Source organism: Triturus cristatus, chromosome 1_1 (genome assembly GCF_964204655.1).
Source record: "Triturus cristatus chromosome 1_1, aTriCri1.1, whole genome shotgun sequence".
NCBI classification, from domain to species: Eukaryota; Metazoa; Chordata; class Amphibia; order Caudata; family Salamandridae; genus Triturus; species Triturus cristatus.
In genome coordinates, this window is record NC_140579.1 from 1,144,139,286 (window position 1) to 1,144,159,701 (window position 20,416).

Sequence of the window (20,416 nt, forward strand, 5' to 3'; positions counted from 1 at the left end):
AGACTTTGGGGAATGCGGGGTGGGTGGAAATTTGTGGATCCACGCTGATTCCGGAACTTTCTACCACAGAAATGTGGGGAAAATGTGTTTTTTTCGACAATTTTTTAGGTTTGCAAGGGATTCGGGGTAACAGACCCTGGTGGTAGGCAGTCAAGTCACCCCATCTTGGATTTCCCTGGGTGTCTAGTTTTCAAGAATGTATAGGTTTGCTAGGTATCCCAAGGTGCCCGCAGAGCTAGGGTTCAAAAACTACAGCTAGACATTTTGCCAAAAAAGGGTCATTTTTCACTGTGAAATTGAGATGTGATCACGTTGCGTTTTGCGGCATTTCCTGTCACGGGCACTAGGCCGACCCATACAACAAGTGAGGTACTGTTTTTCTCGTAAGACTTTGGGAACGCGGGGTGGGTGGAAATTTGTGGATCCACGCTGATTCCGGAACTTTCCACGACAGAAATGTGGGGAAAATGTGTTTGTTTGGACAATTTTTAAGGTTTGCAAGGGATTCTGGGTAACAGACCCTGGTGGGAGGCAGTCAAGTCACCCCATCTTGGATTTCCCTGGGTGTCTAGTTTTCAAAAATTTATAGGTTTGCTAGGTATCCAAAGGTGCCCGCAGAGCTAGGGTTCAAAAACTACAGCTAGACATTTTGCCAAAAAAGGGTCATTTTTCACTGCGAAATTGAGATGTGATCACGTTGCGTTTTGCGCCATTTCCTGTCACGGGCACTAGGCCGACCCACACAACAAGTGAGGTACTGTTTTTCTCGTAAGACTTTGGGGAACGCAGGGTGGGTGGAAATTTGTGGATCCACGCTGATTCCGGAACTTTCCACGACAGAAATGTGGGGAAAATGTGTTTTTTTGGACAATTTTTTAGGTTTGCAAGGGATTCTGGGTAACAGACCCTGGTGGGAGGCAGTCAAGTCACCCCATCCTGGATTCCCCTGGTTGTCTAGTTTTCAAAAATGTATAGGTTTGCTAGGTTTCCCAAGGTGCCCGCAGAGCTAGGGTTGAAAAACTACAGCTAGATATTTTGCCAAAAAAGGGTAATTTTTCACTGAGAAATTGAAGTGTGACCACGTTGCGTTTTGCGCCGTTTCCTGTCGCGGGCACTAGGCCGACCCACACAAGTGAGGTGCCGTTTTTCTCGTAAGACTTTGGGGAACACGGGGTAGGTGGAAATTTGTGGATCCACGCAGATTCCGGAACTTTCCACAACAGAAATGTGGGGAAAATGTGTTTTTTTTGACAACTTTTTAGGTTTGCAAGGGATTCCGGGTAACATACCCTGACTAGTTTTCAAAAATGTATAGGTATGCTAGGTTTCCGAGGTGACCGCAGAGCTAGGGTTCAAAAACTACAGCTAGTCATTTTGCCAAAAAAGGGTCATTTTTCACTGCGAAATTGAGGTGTGACCATGTTGTGTTTTGCGCCGTTTCCTGTCGCGGGCACTAGGCTGACCCACACAAGTGAGGTACCGTTTTTCTCGTAAGACTTTGGGGAATGCGGGGTGGGTGGAAATTTGTGGATCCACGCAGATTCCGGAACTTTCCACAACAGAAATGTGGGGAAAATGTGTTTTTTTGGACAATTTTTTAGGTTTGCAAGGGATTCTGGGTAACAGACCCTGGTGGGAGGCAGTCAAGTCACACCATCCTGGATTCCCCTGGGTGTCTAGTTTTAAGAAATGTATAGGCTTGCTAGGTTTCCCAAGGTGCCCGCAGAGCTAGGGTTCAAAAACTACAGCTAGACATTTTGCTAAAAAAGGGTCATTTTTCACTGAGAAATTGAGGTGTGACCACGTTGCGTTTTGCGCTGTTTCCTGTCGCGGGCACTAGGCCGACCCACACAAGTGAGGTGCTGTTTTTCTCGTAAGACTTTGTGAAACGCGGGGTGGGTGGAAATTTGTGGATCCACGCAGATTCCGGATTTTTCCACCACAGAAATGTGGGGAAAATGTGTTTTTTTGGACAATTTTTTAGGTTTGCAAGGGATTCTGGGTAACAGACCCTGGTGGGAGGCAGTCAAGTCACCCCATCTTGGATTTCCCTGGGTGTCTAGTTTTCAAAAATGTATAGGTTTGCTAGGTATCCCAAGGTGCCCGCAGAGCTAGGGTTCAAAAACTACAGCTAGACATTTTGCCAAAAAAGGGTCATTTTTCACTGCGAAATTGAGATGTGATCACGTTGCGTTTTGCGCCATTTCCTGTCACGGGCACTAGGCCGACCCACACAACAAGTGAGGTACTGTTTTTCTCGTAAGACTTTGGGGAACGCGGGGTGGGTGGAAATTTGTGGATCCACGCTGATTCCGGAACTTTCCACGACAGAAATGTGGGGTAAATGTGTTTTTTTTGACAACTTTTTAGGTTTGCAAGGGATTCCGGGTAACATACCCTGGTGGGAGGCAGTCAAGTCACCCCATCTTGGATTCCCCTGGGTGTCTAGTTTTAAGAAATGTATAGGCTTGCTAGGTTTCCCAAGGTGCCCGCAGAGCTAGGGTTAAAAAACTACAGCTAGACATTTTGCTAAAAAAGGGTCATTTTTCACTGAGAAATTGAGGTGTGACCACGTTGCGTTTTGCGCTGTTTCCTGTCGCGGGCACTAGGCCGACCCACACAAGTGAGGTGCTGTTTTTCTTGTAAGACTTTGGGAAACGCGGGGTGGGTGGAAATTTGTGTTTCCACGCAGATTCCGGATTTTTCCACCACAGAAATGTGGGGAAAATGTGTTTTTTTGACAATTTTTTAGGTTTGCAAGGGATTCTGGGTAACAGACCCTGGTGGGAGGCAGTCAAGTCACCCCATCTTGGATTCCCCTGGGTGTCTAGTTTTCAAAACTGTACAGGTTTGCTAGGTTTCCCAAGGTGCCCGCAGAGCTAGGGTTCAAAAACTGCAGCTAGTCATTTTGCCAAAAAAGGTTAATTTTTCACTGCGAAATTGAGGTGTGACCACGATGCGTTTTGTGCCGTTTCCTGTCACGGGCACTAGGCCGAACCACACAAGTGAGGTACCTTTTTCTCGTAAGACTTTGGGGAACGTGGGGTGGGTGGAAATTTGTGGATCCACGCTGATTCCGGAACTTTCCACAACAGAAATGTGGGGAAAATGTGTTTTTTTTGACAACTTTTTAGGTTTGCAAGGGATTCCGGGTAACATACCCTGATGGGAGGCAGTCAAGTCACCCCATCTTGGATTCCCCTGGGTGTCTAGTTTTCAAAAATGTATAGGTTTGCTAGGTTTCCGAGGTGACCGCAGAGCTAGGGTTCAAAAACTACAGCTAGTCATTTTGCCAAAAAAGGGTCATTTTTCACTGCGAAATTGAGGTGTGACCATGTTGTGTTTTGCGCCGTTTCCTGTCGCGGGCACTAGGCTGACCCACACAAGTGAGGTACCGTTTTTCTCGTAAGACTTTGGGGAATGCGGGGTGGGTGGAAATTTGTGGATCCACGCAGATTCCGGAACTTTCCACAACCGAAATGTGGGGAAAATGTGTTTTTTTGGACAATTTTTTAGGTTTGCAAGGGATTCTGGGTAACAGACCCTGGTGGGAGGCAGTCAAGTCACACCATCCTGGATTCCCCTGGGTGTCTAGTTTTAAGAAATGTATAGGCTTGCTAGGTTTCCCAAGGTGCCCGCAGAGCTAGGGTTCAAAAACTACAGCTAGACATTTTGCTAAAAAAGGGTCATTTTTCACTGAGAAATTGAGGTGTGACCACGTTGCGTTTTGCGCTGTTTCCTGTCGCGGGCACTAGGCCGACCCACACAAGTGAGGTGCTGTTTTTCTCGTAAGACTTTGTGAAACGCGGGGTGGGTGGAAATTTGTGGATCCACGCAGATTCCGGATTTTTCCACCACAGAAATGTGGGGAAAATGTGTTTTTTTGGACAATTTTTTAGGTTTGCAAGGGATTCTGGGTAACAGACCCTGGTGGGAGGCAGTCAAGTCACCCCATCCTGGATTCCCCTGGGTGTCTAGTTTTCAAAAATGTATAGGTGTGCTAGGTTTCCCAAGGTGCCCGCAGAGCTAGGGTTGAAAAACTACAGCTAGATATTTTGCCAAAAAAGGGTAATTTTTCACTGAGAAATTGAAGTGTGACCACGTTGCGTTTTGCGCCGTTTCCTGTCGCGGGCACTAGGCCGACCCACACAAGTGAGGTGCCGTTTTTCTCGTAAGACTTTGGGGAACGCGGGGTAGGTGGAAATTTGTGGATCCACGCAGATTCCGGAACTTTCCACAACAGAAATGTGGGGTAAATGTGTTTTTTTTGACAACTTTTTAGGTTTGCAAGGGATTCCGGGTAACATACCCTGGTGGGAGGCAGTCAAGTCACCCCATCTTGGATTCCCCTGGGTGTCTAGTTTTCAAAAATGTATAGGTTTGCTAGGTTTCTGAGGTGCCCGCAGAGCTAGGGTTCAAAAACTACAGCTAGTCATTTTGCCAAAAAAGGGTCATTTTTCACTGCGAAATTGAGGTGTGACCATGTTGTGTTTTGCGCCGTTTCCTGTCGCGGGCACTAGGCCGACCCACACAAGTGAGGTGCTGTTTTTCTTGTAAGACTTTGGGAAACGCGGGGTGGGTGGAAATTTGTGGATCCACGCAGATTCCGGATTTTTCCACCACAGAAATGTGGGGAAAATGTGTTTTTTTGACAATTTTTTAGGTTTGCAAGGGATTCTGGGTAACAGACCCTGGTGGGAGGCAGTCAAGTCACCCCATCTTGGATTCCCCTGGGTGTCTAGTTTTCAAAACTGTACAGGTTTGCTAGGTTTCCCAAGGTGCCCGCAGAGCTAGGGTTCAAAAACTGCAGCTAGTCATTTTGCCAAAAAAGGTTAATTTTTCACTGCGAAATTGAGGTGTGACCACGATGCGTTTTGTGCCGTTTCCTGTCACGGGCACTAGGCCGAACCACACAAGTGAGGTACCTTTTTCTCGTAAGACTTTGGGGAACGTGGGGTGGGTGGAAATTTGTGGATCCACGCTGATTCCGGAACTTTCCACCACAGAAATATGGGGAAAATTTGTTTTTTTTGACAATTTTTTAGGTTTGCAAGGGATTCTGGGTAACAGACCCTGGTGGGAGGCAGTCAAGTCACCCCATCTTGGATTCCCCTGGGTGTCTAGTTTTCAAAACTGTACAGGTTTGCTAGGTTTCCCAAGGTGCCCGCAGAGCTAGGGTTCAAAAACTACAGCTAGACATTTTGCCAAAAAAGGGTCATTTTTCACTGCGAAATTGAGGTGTGATCACATTGCGTTTTGCGCCATTTCCTGTTGCGGGCACTAGGCCGACCCACACAAGTGAGTTACTGTTTTTCTCGTAAGACTTTGGGGAATGCGGGGTGGGTGGAAATTTGTGGATCCACGCTGATTCCGGAACTTTCCATGACAGAAATGTGGGGAAAATGTGTTTTTTTAGACAATTTTTTAGGTTTGCAAGGGATTCTGGGTAACAGACCCTGGTGGGAGGCAGTCAAGTCACCCCATCTTGGATTTTCCTGGGTGTCTAGTTTTCAAAAATGTATAGGTTTGCTAGGTTTCCCAAGGTGCCCGCAGAGATAGGGTTCAAAAACTACAAGTAGACATTTTGCCAAAAAAGGGATTTTTCACTGCGAAATTGAGGTGTGATCCCGTTGCGTTTTGCGCCATTTCCTGTCGCGGGCACTAGGCCGACCCACACAAGTGAGGTACTGTTTTTCTCGTAAGACTTTGGGGAATGCGGGGTGGGTGGAAATTTGTGGATCCACACAGATTCCGGAACATTCCACTACAGAAATGTGGGGAAACTGTGTTTTTTTTGACAATTTTTTAGGTTTGCAAGGAATTCTGGGTAACAGACCCTGGTGGGAGGCAGTCAAGTCACCCCATCCTGGATTCCCCTGGGTGTCTAGTTTTCAAAAATGTATAGGTTTGCTAGGTTTCCCAAGGTGCCCGCAGAGCTAGGGTTCAAAAACTACAGCTAGTCATTTTGCCAAAAAAGGGTCATTTTTCACTGCTAAATTGAGGTGTGACCATGTTGCGTTTTTTCCTGTTGCGGGCACTAGACCGACCCACACAAGTGAGGTACCATTTTTCTCGTAAGACTTTTGGGAACGCGGGGTGGGTGGAAATTTGTGGATCCACGCAGATTCCGGAACTTTCCACCACAGAAATATGGGGAAATGTGTTTTTTTTTACAATTTTTTAGGTTTGCAAGGGATTCTGGGTAACAGACACTGGTGGGAGGCAGTCAAGTCACCCCATCCTGGATTCCCCTGGGTGTCTAGTTTTCAAAAATGTATAGGTTTGCTAGGTTTCCCAAGGTGCCCGCAGAGCTAGGGTTCAAAAACTACAGCTAGTCATTTTGCCAAAAAAGGGTCATTTTTCACTGCGAAATTGAGGTGTGACCACGATGCGTTTTGCGACTTTTCCTGTCGTGAGCACTAGGCCGAACCACACAAGTGAGATACCGTTTTTCTCGTATGACTTTGGGGAACGTGGGGTGGGTGGAAACTTGTGGATCCACGCAGATTCCGGAACTTTCCACCACAGAAATGTGGGGAAAATGTGTTTTTTTGACAATTTTTTAGGTTTGCAAGGGATTCTGGGTAACAGACCCTGGTGAGAGGCAGTCAAGTCACCTCATCCTGGATTCCCCTGGGTGTCTAGTTTTCAAAAATTTATAGGTTTGCTAGGTTTCCCAAGGTACCCGCAGAGCTAGGGTTCAAAAACTGCAGCTAGTCATTTTGCCAAAAAAGGTTAATTTTTCACTGCGAAATTGAGGTGTGACCACGATGCGTTTTGCGACGTTTCCTGTCGCGGGCACTAGGCCGAACCACACAAGTGAGGTACCTTTTTCTCGTAAGACTTTGGGGAATGCGGGGTGGGTGGAAATTTGTGGATCCACGCTGATTCCGGAACTTTCTACCACAGAAATGTTGGGAAAATTTGTTTTTTTGGACAATTTTTTAGGTTTGCAAGGGATTCGGGGTAACAGACCCTGGTGGTAGGCAGTCAAGTCACCCCATCTTGGATTTCCCTGGGTGTCTAGTTTTCAAAAATGTATAGGTTTGCTAGGTATCCCAAGGTGCCCGCAGAGCTAGGGTTCAAAAACTACAGCTAGACATTGTGCCAAAAAAGGGTCATTTTTCACTGCGAAATTGAGATGTGATCACGTTGCGTTTTGCGGCATTTCCTGTCACGGGCACTAGGCCGACCCACACAACAAGTGAGGTACTGTTTTTCTCGTAAGACTTTGGGGAACGTGGGGTGGGTGGAAATTTGTGGATCCACGCTGATTCCGGAACTTTCCACGACAGAAATGTGGGGAAAATGTGTTTTTTTGGACAATTTTTTAGGTTTGCAAGGGATTCTGGGTAACAGACCCTGGTGGGAGGCAGTCAAGTCACCCCATCTTGGATTTCCCTGGGTGTCTAGTTTTCAAAAATGTATAGGTTTGCTAGGTATCCCAAGGTGCCCGCAGAGCTAGGGTTCAAAAACTACAGCTAGACATTTTGCCAAAAAAGGGTCATTTTTCACTGCGAAATTGAGATGTGATCACGTTGCGTTTTGCGCCATTTCCTGTCACGGGCACTAGGCCGACCCACACAACAAGTGAGGTACTGTTTTTCTCGTAAGACTTTGGGGAATGCGGGGTGGGTGGAAATTTGTGGATCCACGCTGATTCCGGAACTTTCCACGACAGAAATGTGGGGAAAATGTGTTTTTTTGGACAATTTTTTAGGTTTGCAAGGGATTCTGGGTAACAGACCCTGGTGGGAGGCAGTCAAGTCACCCCATCCTGGATTCCCCTGGGTGTCTAGTTTTCAAAAATGTATAGGTTTGCTAGGTTTTCCAAGGTGCCCGCAGAGCTAGGGTTGAAAAACTACAGCTAGATATTTTGCCAAAAAAGGGTAATTTTTCACTGAGAAATTGAAGTGTGACCACGTTGCGTTTTGCGCCGTTTCCTGTCGCGGGTACTAGGCCGACCCACACAAGTGAGGTGCCGTTTTTCTCGTAAGGCTTTGGGGAACGCGGGGTAGGTGGAAATTTGTGGATCCACGCAGATTCCGGAACTTTCCACAACAGAAATGTGGGGAAAATGTGTTTTTTTTTACAACTTTTTAGGTTTGCAAGGGATTCCGGGTAACATACCCTGGTGGGAGGCAGTCAAGTCACCCCATCTTGGATTCCCCTGGGTGTCTAGTTTTCAAAAATGTATAGGTTTGCTAGGTTTCCGAGGTGCCCGCAGAGCTAGGGTTCAAAAACTACAGCTAGTCATTTTGCCAAAAAAGGGTCATTTTTCACTGCGAAATTGAGGTGTGACCACGTTGTGTTTTGCGCCGTTTCCTGTCGCGGGCACTAGGCTGACCCACACAAGTGAGGTACCGTTTTTCTCGTAAGACTTTGGGGAATGCGGGGTGGGTGTAAATTTGTGGATCCACGCAGATTCCGGAACTTTCCACAACAGAAATGTGGGGAAAATGTGTTTTTTTTGACAATTTTTTAGGTTTGCAAGGGATTGTGGGTAACAGACCCTGGTGGGAGGCAGTCAAGTCACACCATCCTGGATTCCCCTGGGTGTCTAGTTTTAAGAAATGTATAGGCTTGCTAGGTTTCCCAAGGTGCCCGCAGAGCTAGGGTTCAAAAACTACAGCTAGACATTTTGCTAAAAAAGGGTCATTTTTCACTGAGAAATTGAGGTGTGACCACGTTGCGTTTTGCGCTGTTTCCTGTCGCGGGCACTAGGCCGACCCACACAAGTGAGGTGCTGTTTTTCTCGTAAGACTTTGGGAAACGCGGGGTGGGTGGAAATTTGTGGATCCACGCAGATTCCGGATTTTTCCACCACAGAAATGTGGGGAAAATGTGTTTTTTTGACAATTTTTTAGGTTTGCAAGGGATTCTGGGTAACAGACCCTGGTGGGAGGCAGTCAAGTCACCCCATCTTGGATTCCCCTGGGTGTCTAGTTTTCAAAACTGTACAGGTTTGCTAGGTTTCCCAAGGTGCCCGCCGAGCTAGGGTTCAGAAACTGCAGCTAGTCATTTTGCCAAAAAAGGTTAATTTTTCACTGCGAAATTGAGGTGTGACCACGATGCGTTTTGTGCCGTTTCCTGTCACGGGCACTATGCCGAACCACACAAGTGAGGTACCTTTTTCTCGTAAGACTTTGGGGAACGTGGGGTGGGTTGAAATTTGTGGATCCACGCTGATTCCGGAACTTTCCACCACAGAAATATGGGGAAAATTTGTTTTTTTGGACAATTTTTTAGGTTTGCAAGGGATTCTGGGTACCAGACCCTGGTGGGAGGCAGTCAAGTCACCCCATCTTGGATTCCCCTGGGTGTCTAGTTTTCAAAACTGTACAGGTTTGCTAGGTTTCCCAAGGTGCCCGCAGAGCTAGGGTTCAAAAACTACAGCTAGACATTTTGCCAAAAAAGGGTCATTTTTCACTGCGAAATTGAGGTGTGATCACGTTGCGTTTTGCGCCATTTCCTGTTGCGGGCACTAGGCCGACCCACACAAGTGAGTTACTGTTTTTCTCGTAAGACTTTGGGGAATGCGGGGTGGGTGGAAATTTGTGGATCCACCCTGATTCCGGAACTTTCCACGACAGAAATGTGGGGAAAATGTGTTTTTTTGGACAATTTTTTAGGTTTGCAAGGGATTCTGGGTAACAGACCCTGGTGGGAGGCAGTCAAGTCACCCCATCTTGGATTCTCCTGGGTGTCTAGTTTTCAAAAATTTATAGGTTTGCTAGGTTTCCCAAGGTGCCCGCAGAGATAGGGTTCAAAAACTACAAGTAGACATTTTGCCAAAAAAGGGTTATTTTTCACTGCGAAATTGAGGTGTGATCCCGTTGCGTTTTGCGCCATTTCCTGTCGCGGGCACTAGGCCGACCCACACAAGTGAGGTACTGTTTTTCTCGTAAGACTTTGGGGAATGCGGGGTGGGTGGAAATTTGTGGATCCACACAGATTCCGGAACATTCCACTACAGAAATGTGGGGAAACTGTGTTTTTTTTGACAATTTTTTAGGTTTGCAAGGAATTCTGGGTAACAGACCCTGGTGGGAGGCAGTCAAGTCACCCCATCCTGGATTTCCCTGGGTGTCTAGTTTTCAAAAATGTATAGGTTTGCTAGGTTTCCCAAGGTGCCCGCAGAGCTAGGGTTCAAAAACTACAGCTAGTCATTTTGCCAAAAAAGGGTCATTTTTCACTGCTAAATTGAGGTGTGACCATGTAGCGTTTTTTCCTGTTGCGGGCACTAGACCGACCCACACAAGTGAGGTACAATTTTTCTCGTAAGACTTTGGGGAACGCGGGGTGGGTGGAAATTTGTGGATCCACGCAGATTCCGGAACTTTCCACCACAGAAATGTGGGGAAATGTGTTTTTTTTTACAATTTTTTAGGTTTGCAAGGGATTCTGGGTAACAGACACTGGTGGGAGGCAGTCAAGTCACCCCATCCTGGATTCCCCTGGGTGTCTAGTTTTCAAAAATGTATAGGTTTGCTAGGTTTCCCAAGGTGCCCGCAGAGATAGGGTTAAAAAACTACAGCTAGTCATTTTGCCAAAAAAGGGTCATTTTTCACTGCGAAATTGAGGTGTGACCACGATGCGTTTTGTGACTTTTCCTGTCGTGAGCACTAGGCCAAACCACACAAGTGAGATACCGTTTTTCTCGTATGACTTTGGGGAACATGGGGTGGGTGGAAACTTGTGGATCCACGCAGATTCCGGAACTTTCCACCACAGAAATGTGGGGAAAATGTGTTTTTTTGACAATTTTTTAGGTTTGCAAGGGATTCTGGGTAACAGACCCTGGTGAGAGGCAGTCAAGTCACCCCATCTTGGATTTCCCTGGGTGTCTAGTTTTCAAAAATATATAGGTTTGCTAGGTATCCCAAGGTGCCCGCAGAGCTAGGGTTCAAAAACTACAGCTAGACATTTTGCCAAAAAAGGGTCATTTTTCACTGCGAAATTGAGATGTGATCACGTTGCGTTTTGCGCCATTTCCTGTCACGGGCACTAGGCCGACCCACACAACAAGTGAGGTACTGTTTTTCTCGTAAGACTTTGGGGAACGCGGGGTGGGTGGAAATTTGTGGATCCACGCTGATTCCGGAACTTTCCACGACAGAAATGTGGGGAAAATGTGTTTTTTTGGACAGTTTTTTAGGTTTGCAAGGGATTCTGGGTAACATACCCTGGTGGGAGGCAGTCAAGTCACCCCATCCTGGATTCCCCTGGGTGTCTAGTTTTAAGAAATGTATAGGCTTGCTAGGTTTCCTGTAGGAGAGTAGGGTCTGCTATCCTATGGTCACCCCAAATTTTTGCTTTTTGCTTCACTGGTTTTTGACATATTGAGGCTGTGGGCCTGCCAATCAGACCCCCAGCCTGCTGTTCTCTCTACTAAATTTACACTATGCACCCTAGGTGCATAACCAATTGGAAGTGGATCACCCTGTGAGCCCCTGTACCAGTGTACACTGGGTACCCAGGGCATTGGTGTATCTAAGGCCTGCCAGGGGCTGAAGCATGTATTATGCCACCCCAGGCTTGGCCTAACAAATTTGACACAACTGGCTGATCACTCAGCTGGGGTAAGTTGGTGTAACCACCTCTTACTTAGGTGTAGTATACCTATACCTAACCTTAAATGGGACACATGTTACCCTATAAGTCACTCCTATGGCAGGCCTTAACAATCCTGAAGGCAGAGTGCTTGGTTCCATGTGAGAGGGTGCTCTGGCATGAGCTAAACCTGTCTGCAGTGGTCGGAACAACTTCCTTCTACTGTTTCCAGATATCGTCATACCATATACTCTTAAGTGCATTATGAACCTCGCTGTGAGAAGTTGGCCTGGTATATGATGTTCACTAGTTAAATTGACCACCTTGTACCATGCCAAGCAACCCTTATGGTGTGGTTGTAAGTCAACCTTTTCGGACTAGCTGCCCTAGTGGTAGCGTAGGCTAAGCAGTCTTTGAGGCTAAATTCGTGAAGCGTGTTAAGCCAGCTGTTTTACCAAATGCAACCCCCTTTTATACCAATGAAAGGACACCACACAGATATATATTCAAAATATATATGTATTTATTTCTCAAAGCAACCCCTAGTCTCTTTATGAGCACAGGAGCACAAATCGTCAAACAAGATTACAGTAGAATACACAGAAGTTGCACTTTATATGGATAGGCCCTGGTGGCCGCTCAAACCATATACTAAAATAGTGGTATAAGTACCACGAACAGAAAAGGAAAAAGGCCTAAGGCCTCTAGAATCGCTGGGCCTACAAGGAGCTAACTTCAGTTAGTGACCAGGAGGTCCACGGGGTGCGTGTGCAGAGGAAATAGTCACACGCGTGCTGCCATAGGTTTTCAATGGGTGCGTAAAAAGTACAAAGTTACTGCAAAAAGGATCTTCCGGATTGACTATGACCTTAAGATTGGAAACACAGACACTAGAGATGTTACTCTACACTTGGGCACCGGAGTGCCAGCTTTACCTCACCCACAGGAAGCGGGTGCATAGGTGTCGAAGTGCGTCGGGTTTCTTCTATCGGGTCAATGGAGCCTGTGGACAAAGATGCTGCAGGCGGTCGGTCCGGAAGGGATGCGGTGGATCCAAGAGTGGATCGGAGTTGTAGAAGACCTGTAAGCAGAGGGGACAGTGTTCACAGTCACTAGCCAGTGACCAGCGTGGCACCAGGTGGGTACCAGGCGATGTCGGGTGCAAACAGGAAGAAAGGTGTAGCTTGTCTCTGCAGCCACGTGGTCCCTGGAGGTCGACGACGTCCAGGAGTCGGTTCACGAGCTGTCCCATGCAGACTCTCATTGTCGGCGGTGTCGGCGACTTGATCGAAGCAAACAAGCCTTGGCAAAAGCAATTGTTGTGGAGAACAAGATAAGCTGATTGTTCTGACCAGCAAGGTCAGAGGGACTGCTCCTGTGGAGGGGAGCAAGGGCCAGTCTGGAGCAACCAGACCAGCGGTGTAGTTCTTGAAGTTCTTTGCCAAGATGGCCACTAGCCAGCGGGCCAGCAACCGGTTAGGCGCGTCGAGTGGCAAAATGCAGAAGGGCCCCACGCAGATCGTGGAGATGCTGGAGGGCTCACCTTTGGTGCAGATGCTGCTCGAGGGTTGGGCTTCTCAGATCCCAAAGCACAACTTGGAGGGAGCCTCGGTGGTTGCACTTTCAGCTGGTCGTGGTCGTTTCAAGATGGCTGGCTCCACGTGTCTCGGTGCATCCACGGGTCTCCTCTTTTCAGGGACTGTGGATCGGGCGGTGAGAGGTCTGGAGGTCCAGGTCTTGTCAGTCTCTGGGCTCGGGCTCCGCGGGAGGCGGCGGCAAAGCAGACGTTGATTCGCTGGATGGTGCTTGCGTTAGCAAGGTGGTCACTCCCTGACCACAGGGGAGATTTCCTTCAGTCTTCTGTGCAGCAGAATGTCGAAGTTCCCGTCTTCTTCTTAGTTTCAAGTTGATTCCAGGATGTCTGAAGTCTTAGGACACAGCTCCTACCTTTAAGCGGATTCTAGGGGCCGGACTACCTGCTAGGTCCCTCCCTAAGGGTGGGACCAGGAAGGGGGGTGGTTACACCCCCAATCCTTTGTCCAGCTCGCCCCAGGCCCGGGACTGGTGTGCCCCAGGACCGGTTTGAACTGGCATATGCACCGAGGCTCCTTGTGAGCCACAGGCATGTCTGGTTTCTTTCAAGCCCTACCTGACCAATACACAAAATCCTGTCTGGGGTGGTGCATGCACCTCCCCTGGAAGGAAACCCTTTGTCCACACCTCCCAAGCTGGAAGGACTCCCTGCAGCAGGAGGGCAGACTTGTGTCTGTGGTGGCAGCATCCATTTTGTGGAGCTGAGGCTATGTCTGATTTTACCCGGGTTTCAGGTACTGTACATGTCGTGTCCCTCTAGAAGGGTGGAATGCTAACCCCGTCACCAGAATTGGCGAGGGGTTAGTATTCCAATTCGTATGACACCTTACTCGACATGTTTTGATAAAGCCAAACCAAAGATAGCATTTAGCCGCGAGGTTCATAATGCACTTAAGAGTATATGGTATGACGATATCTGGAAACAGTAGAAGGAAGTGGTTCCGACCACTGCAGACAGGCTCAGCTCATGCCAGAGCACCATCTCACATGGAACCAAGCACTCTGCCTTCAGGATTGTTAAGGCCTGCCATAGGAGTGACTTATAGGTTACCAGGTGTCCCATTTAAGGTTAGGTATAGGTATACTACACCTAAGGAAGAGGTGGTTACACCAACTTACCCCAGCTGAGTGATCAGCCAGTTGTGTCAAATTTGTTAGGCCAAGCCTGGGTTGGCATAATACATGCTTCAGACCCTGGCAGGCCTTAGATACACCAATGCCCTGGGTACCTAGTGTACACTGGTACAGGGGCTCACAGGGTGATCCACTTCCAATTGGTTATGCACCTAGGGTGCATAGTGTAAATTTAGTAGAGAGAACAGCAGGCTGTAGGTCTGATTGGCAGGCCCACAGCCTCAATATGTCAAAAACCAGTGAAGCAAAAAGCAAACATTTGGAGTGACCATAGGATAGCAGACCCTACTCTCCTACACTCGCGGTTAAATGCTATCTTTGGTTTGGCTTTATCAAAACATGTCGAGTAAGGTGTCATACGAATTGGAATACTAACCCCTCGCCAATTCTGGCGACGGGGTTAGCATCCCACCCTTCTAGAGGGACACGACATGTACAGTACCTGAAACCCGGGTAAAATCAGACATAGCCTCAGCTCCACAAAATAGATGCTGCCACCACAAACACAAGTCTGCCCTCCTGCTGCTGGGAGTCCTTCCAGCTTGGGAGGTGTGGACAAAGGGATTCCTGCCAGGGGAGGTGCGTGCACCACCCCAGACACGATTTTGTGTATTGGTCAGGTAGGGCTTGAAAGAAACCAGACATGCCTGAGGCTCACAAGGAGCCTCGGTGCATATGCCAGTTCAAACCGGTCCTGGGGCACACCAGCCCTGGACCTGGGGCGAGCTGGACAAAGGATTGGGGGTGTAACCACCCCCCTTCCTGGTCCCACCCTTAGGGAGGGACCTAGCAGGTAGTCCGGCCCCTAGAATCCGAATAAAGGTAGGAGCTGTGTCCTAAGACTTTAGACATCCTGGAATCAACTTAACAACAAGAAGAAGACGGGAACTTCGACGCTCTGCCGCACAGAGGACTGAAGCCAATCTCCCCTGTGGTCAGGGAGTGACCACCTTGCTAACGCAAGCACCATCCAGCGAATCAACGTCTGCTTTGCCGCCGCCTCCCGCCGGAGCCCGAGCCCGAGCCCAGAGACTGACAAGACCTGGACCTCCAGACCTCTCACCGCCCGATCCACAGTCCCTGAAAAGAAGAGACCCGTGGAGGCACCGGGACACGAGGAGCCAGCCATCTTGAAACGATTTTAGCAGCTTACACAGCAACCCCACACATTTTCCTACTCCCTGCTGACGAGAGGCAACTACCTCGAAACACGTGTCCAGGGATGGCACACGCCACGCATACTTGCATTCACACTCGAGCATAGGTGTATCCGCCGACGCTGACCTTCAGGGACCATTTTCATTGGGGGAACACGCCTGGTAGGTGTAGCAGTGTGCGACCAATCTGGTTTAACTTTATATTCAGGCTCCCTTGAGCCGGTGGAGTCGACGGACTCATGGTTACGCACCTGCGCGCTACGAGAGGTACTAGATGTGAGAAGTTGGCCTGGTATATGATGCTCACTAGTTAAAGTGATCACCTTGTACCATGCCAAGCAACCCTTATGGTGTGGTTGTAAGTCAACCTTTTCGGACTAGCTGCCCTAGTGGTAGCGTAGGCTAAGTAGTCTTTGAGGCTAAACTCGTGAAGCGTGTTAAGCCAGCTGTTTTACCAAATGCAACCCCCTTTTATACCAATGAAAGGACACCACACAGATATATATTCAAAATATATATGTATTTATTTCTCAAAGTAACCCCTAGTCTCTTTATGAGCACAGGAGCACAAATCGTCAAACAAGATTACAGTAGAATACACAGAAGTTGCACTTTATATGGATAGGCCCTGGTGGCCGCTCAAACCATATACTAAAATAGTGGTATAAGTACCACGAACAGAAAAGGGAAAAGGCCTAGGGCCTCTAGAATCGCTGGGCCTACAAGGAGCTAACTTCAGTTAGTGACCAGGAGGTCCACGGGTGGCGTGTGCAGAGCAAATAGTCACACGCGTGCTCCCATAGGTTTCATTGGGTGCGTAAAAAGTACAAAGTTACTGCAAAGAGGATCTTCCGGATGGACTAGGAACTCAAGATTTGGAACACAGGCACTAGAGATGTATTACTACACTTGGGCACAGGTGTGCCAGCTTTACCTCACCCACAGGAAGCGGGTGCATAGGCCTCGAAGTGCGTCGGGTTTCTTCTATCTGTTCCGTGGAGCCTGAAGACAAAGATGCTGCAGGCGGTCGGTCCGGGAGAGATGCAGTGGATCCAAGAGTGGATCGGGGATGCTGAAGACCTGTAAGCAGAGGGGACAGTGTTCACAGTCACTTAGCCAGTGACCAGCGTGGCACCAGGTGGGTACCAGGCAATGTCGGGTGCAAACAGGAAGAAAGGTGTAGCTTGTCTCTGCAGCCACGTGGTCCCTGGAGGTCGACGACGTCCAGGAGTCGGTTCACGAGCTGTCCCACGCAGGCTCTCGCTGTCGGCGGTGTCGGCGACTTGATCGAAGCAAACAAGCCTTGGCAAAAGCAATTGTTGTAGGAGATGAAATAAGCTGATGGTTCTGACCAGCAAGGTCAGAAGGACTGCTCCTTTGGAGGGGAGCAAGGGCCAGTCTGGAGCAACCAGACCAGCGGTGTATTTCGTAGAGTTCGTCGCCAAGATGGCTACTAGCCAGCGGGCCAGCAACCGGTTAGGCGCGTCGAGTGGCAAAATGCAGAAGGGCCCCACGCAGATCGTGGAGATGCTGGAGGGCTCACCTTTGGTGCAGATGTTACTCGGGTGTTGGGCTTCTCAGATCCCAAAGCACAACTTGGAGGGAGCCTCGGTTGTTGCGCTTGTCAGCTTGTCGTGGTCGTTTCAAGATGGCTGGCTCCACGTGTCTCGGTGCCTCCACGGGTCTCCTCTTTTCAGGGACTGTGGATCGGGCGGTGAGAGGTCTGGAGGTCCAGGTCTTGTCAGTCTCTGGGCTCGGGCTCCGGCGGGAGGCGGCGGCAAAGCAGATATTGATTCGCTGGATGGTGCTTGCGTTAGCAAGGTGGTCACTCCCTGACCACAGGGGAGATTGGCTTCAGTCCTCTGTGCAGCAGAGCGTCGAAGTTCCCGTCTTCTTCTTAGTGTTAAGTTGATTCCAGGATGTCTGAAGTCTTCGGACACAGCTCCTACCTTTAAGCGGATTCTAGGGGCCGGACTACCTGCTAGGTCCCTCCCTATGGGTGGGACCAGGAAGGGGGTGGTTACACCCCCAATCCTTTGTCCAGCTCGCCCCAGGCCCGGGACTGGTGTGCCCCAGGACCGGTTTGAACTGGCATATGCACAGAGGCTCCTTGTGAGCCACAGGCATGTCTGGTTTCTTTCAAGCCCTACCTGACCAATACACAAAATCCTGTCTGGGGTGGTGCACGCACCTCCCCTGGCAGGAAACCCTTTGTCCACACCTCCCAAGCTGGAAGGACTCCCAGCAGCAGGAGGGCAGACTTGTGTCTGTGGTGGCAGCATCCATTTTGTGGAGCTGAGGCTATGTCTGATTTTACCCGGGTTTCAGGTACTGTACATGTCGTGTCCCTCTAGAAGGGTGGAATGCTAACCCCGTCGCCAGAATTGGCGAGGGGTTAGTATTCCAATTCGTATGACACCTTACTCGACATGTTTTGATAAAGCCAAACCAAAGATAGCATTTAACCGCGAGGTTCATAATGCACTTAAGAGTATATGGTATGACGATATCTGGAAACAGTAGAAGGAAGTTGTTCCGACCACTGCAGACAGGCTCAGCTCATGCCAGAGCACCATCTCACATGGAACCAAGCACTCTGCCTTCAGGATTGTTAAGGCCTGCCATAGGAGTGACTTATAGGTTACCAGGTGTCCCATTTAAGGTTAGGTATAGGTATACTACACCTAAGTAAGAGGTGATTACACCAACTTACCCCAGCTGAGTGATCAGCCAGTTGTGTCAAATTGTTAGGCCAAGCCTGGGGTGGCATAATACATGCTTCAGCCCTTGGCAGGCCTTGGGTACACCAATGCCCTGGGTACCTAGTGTACACTGGTACAGGGGCTGACAGGGTGATCCACTTCCAATAGGTTATGCACCTAGGGTGCATAGTTTTAATTTAGTAGAGAGAACAGCAGGCTGGGGGTCTGATTGGCAGGCCCACAGCCTCAATATGTCAAAAACCAGTGAAGCAAAAAGCAAAAATTTGGGGTGACCATAGGATAGCAGACCCTACTCTCCTACACAACCCCCCCCCCCAAACGCTGGGACATTAAACTAGCCTTGACCAGTCTCGTCTTCATGTCCTAAGTGGAAGTACCTGGAGAGACCATCTGCATTCCCATGGTCAGTACCTGGCCGGTTCTCCACTGTAAAGTCCATCCCCTGTAGGGAAATGGACCACCTAAGCAGTTTGGGGTTTTCACCCTTCATCTGATTTAGCCACAAGAGGGGCTTATGGTCGGTCTGAATCTTGAAGTGAGTGCCAAACAAGTATGGCCTCAGCTTCTTCAGGGCCCACACCAGAGCAAAGGCCTCCCTCTCAATAGCTGACCAATTCTTCTCTCTGGGGGTCAACCTTCTGCTAATAAAAGCAATGGGTTGGTCTTGACCATCTACATTAAGTTGTGACAGCACAGCTCCCACACCCAACTCAGAAGCATCTGTTTGGACAATAAACTCTTTGGAGTAGTCAGGACTTTTCAGGATAGGTGCAGAGCACATGGCCTCCTTCAGGTCATCAAATGCCTTTTGACAGCTTACTGTCCACTGAACCTTTTTGGGCATCTTCTTGGATGTCAGATCATTAAGAGGAGTCACAATGGACCCATAGTTCTTAACAAACTTCCTGTAGTACCCAGTCAAGCCCAAGAAAGCTCGAACTTGAGTCTGGGTGGTTGGAGGGGACCAGTCCTTGATGGATTGTATCTTACTCTCCAGTGGTTGAACTTGGCCTCCACCTACAAGGTGGCCCAAATATACAACCTTACTCTGCCCTATCTGGCACTTAGTAGCCTTGATAGTGAGGCCTGCCCTTTGCAGAGCCTCAAGAGCCTTCTTCAGGTGGATCAGGTGATCCTCCCAGGTGGAGCTAAAGACAGCAATGTCATCAAGATATGCTGCGCAAAAGTCATCCAACCCAGTAAGGACTTGGTTCACCAGCCTTTGGAAGGTGGCAGGTGCATTCTTCAGACCAAAGGGCATCACCACAAACTGGTAGTGCCCACCTGGGGTTGAGAATGCTGTTTTGACCTTAGACTCCTCAGCTAATCTGATTTGCCAATAGCCAGCTGTTAAGTCAAATGTGCTCAAAAACTTTGCAGAAGCTAGTTTGTCTATGAGCTCATCTGCCCTTGGAATAGGGTGTGCATCTGTCCTGGTGACAGCATTGAGACCCCTGTAGTCCACACAGAACCTCATCTCTCTCTTGCCATCTTTGGTGTGAGGTTTGGGGACCAGAACCACTGGGCTAGCCCAGGGGCTCTCTGAGGGTTCAATGACACCTAATTCCAGCATTTTATGTACCTCAGCCTTTATACAGTCCCTGACGTGGTCAGGTTGTCTGTAAAGCTTGTTCTTTACAGGCAGACTGTCACCAGTGTCCACCACATGGGTACACCAGTCAGTTTGACTAGGTATCAAGGAAAACATATGTGAAAATGATTGTAGAACCTGTCTACATTCAGTCTGCTGATGGGCAGTGAGGTTGCCTCCAAGGGTCACTCCTTCAACTGAGCCATCTTCAGGGTTCTGAGACAACAGGTCTAGGAGAGGGTCACTCTCTTCCTCCTGTCCCTCATCTGTAGCCATGAGCAAGCCCATGTCTGCCCTGTCAACATATGCTTTAAGCCTGTTAACATGGAGTACCCTGTGGGGACTCCTGGGAGTTCCTAGGTCGACCAAGTAGGTGACCTCACCCTTCTTTTCCAGGATTGTATGGGGTCCAGACCATTTGTCTTGGAGTGCTGCTGGGGCCACTGGCTCCAACACCCATACCTTCTGTCCTGGCTGAAACTCAACCAAGACAGCCTTTTGGTCATGCCAAGCTTTCTGTAAGGCCTGGCTTGCCTCAAGGTTTTTGGATGCCTTCTCCATATACTCAGCCATCCTGGAGCGGAGACCAAGTACATAGTCCACTATGTCTAGCTTAGGCTTTTTGAGAGGTAACTCCCATCCTTCCTTCACCAAACACAGTGGGC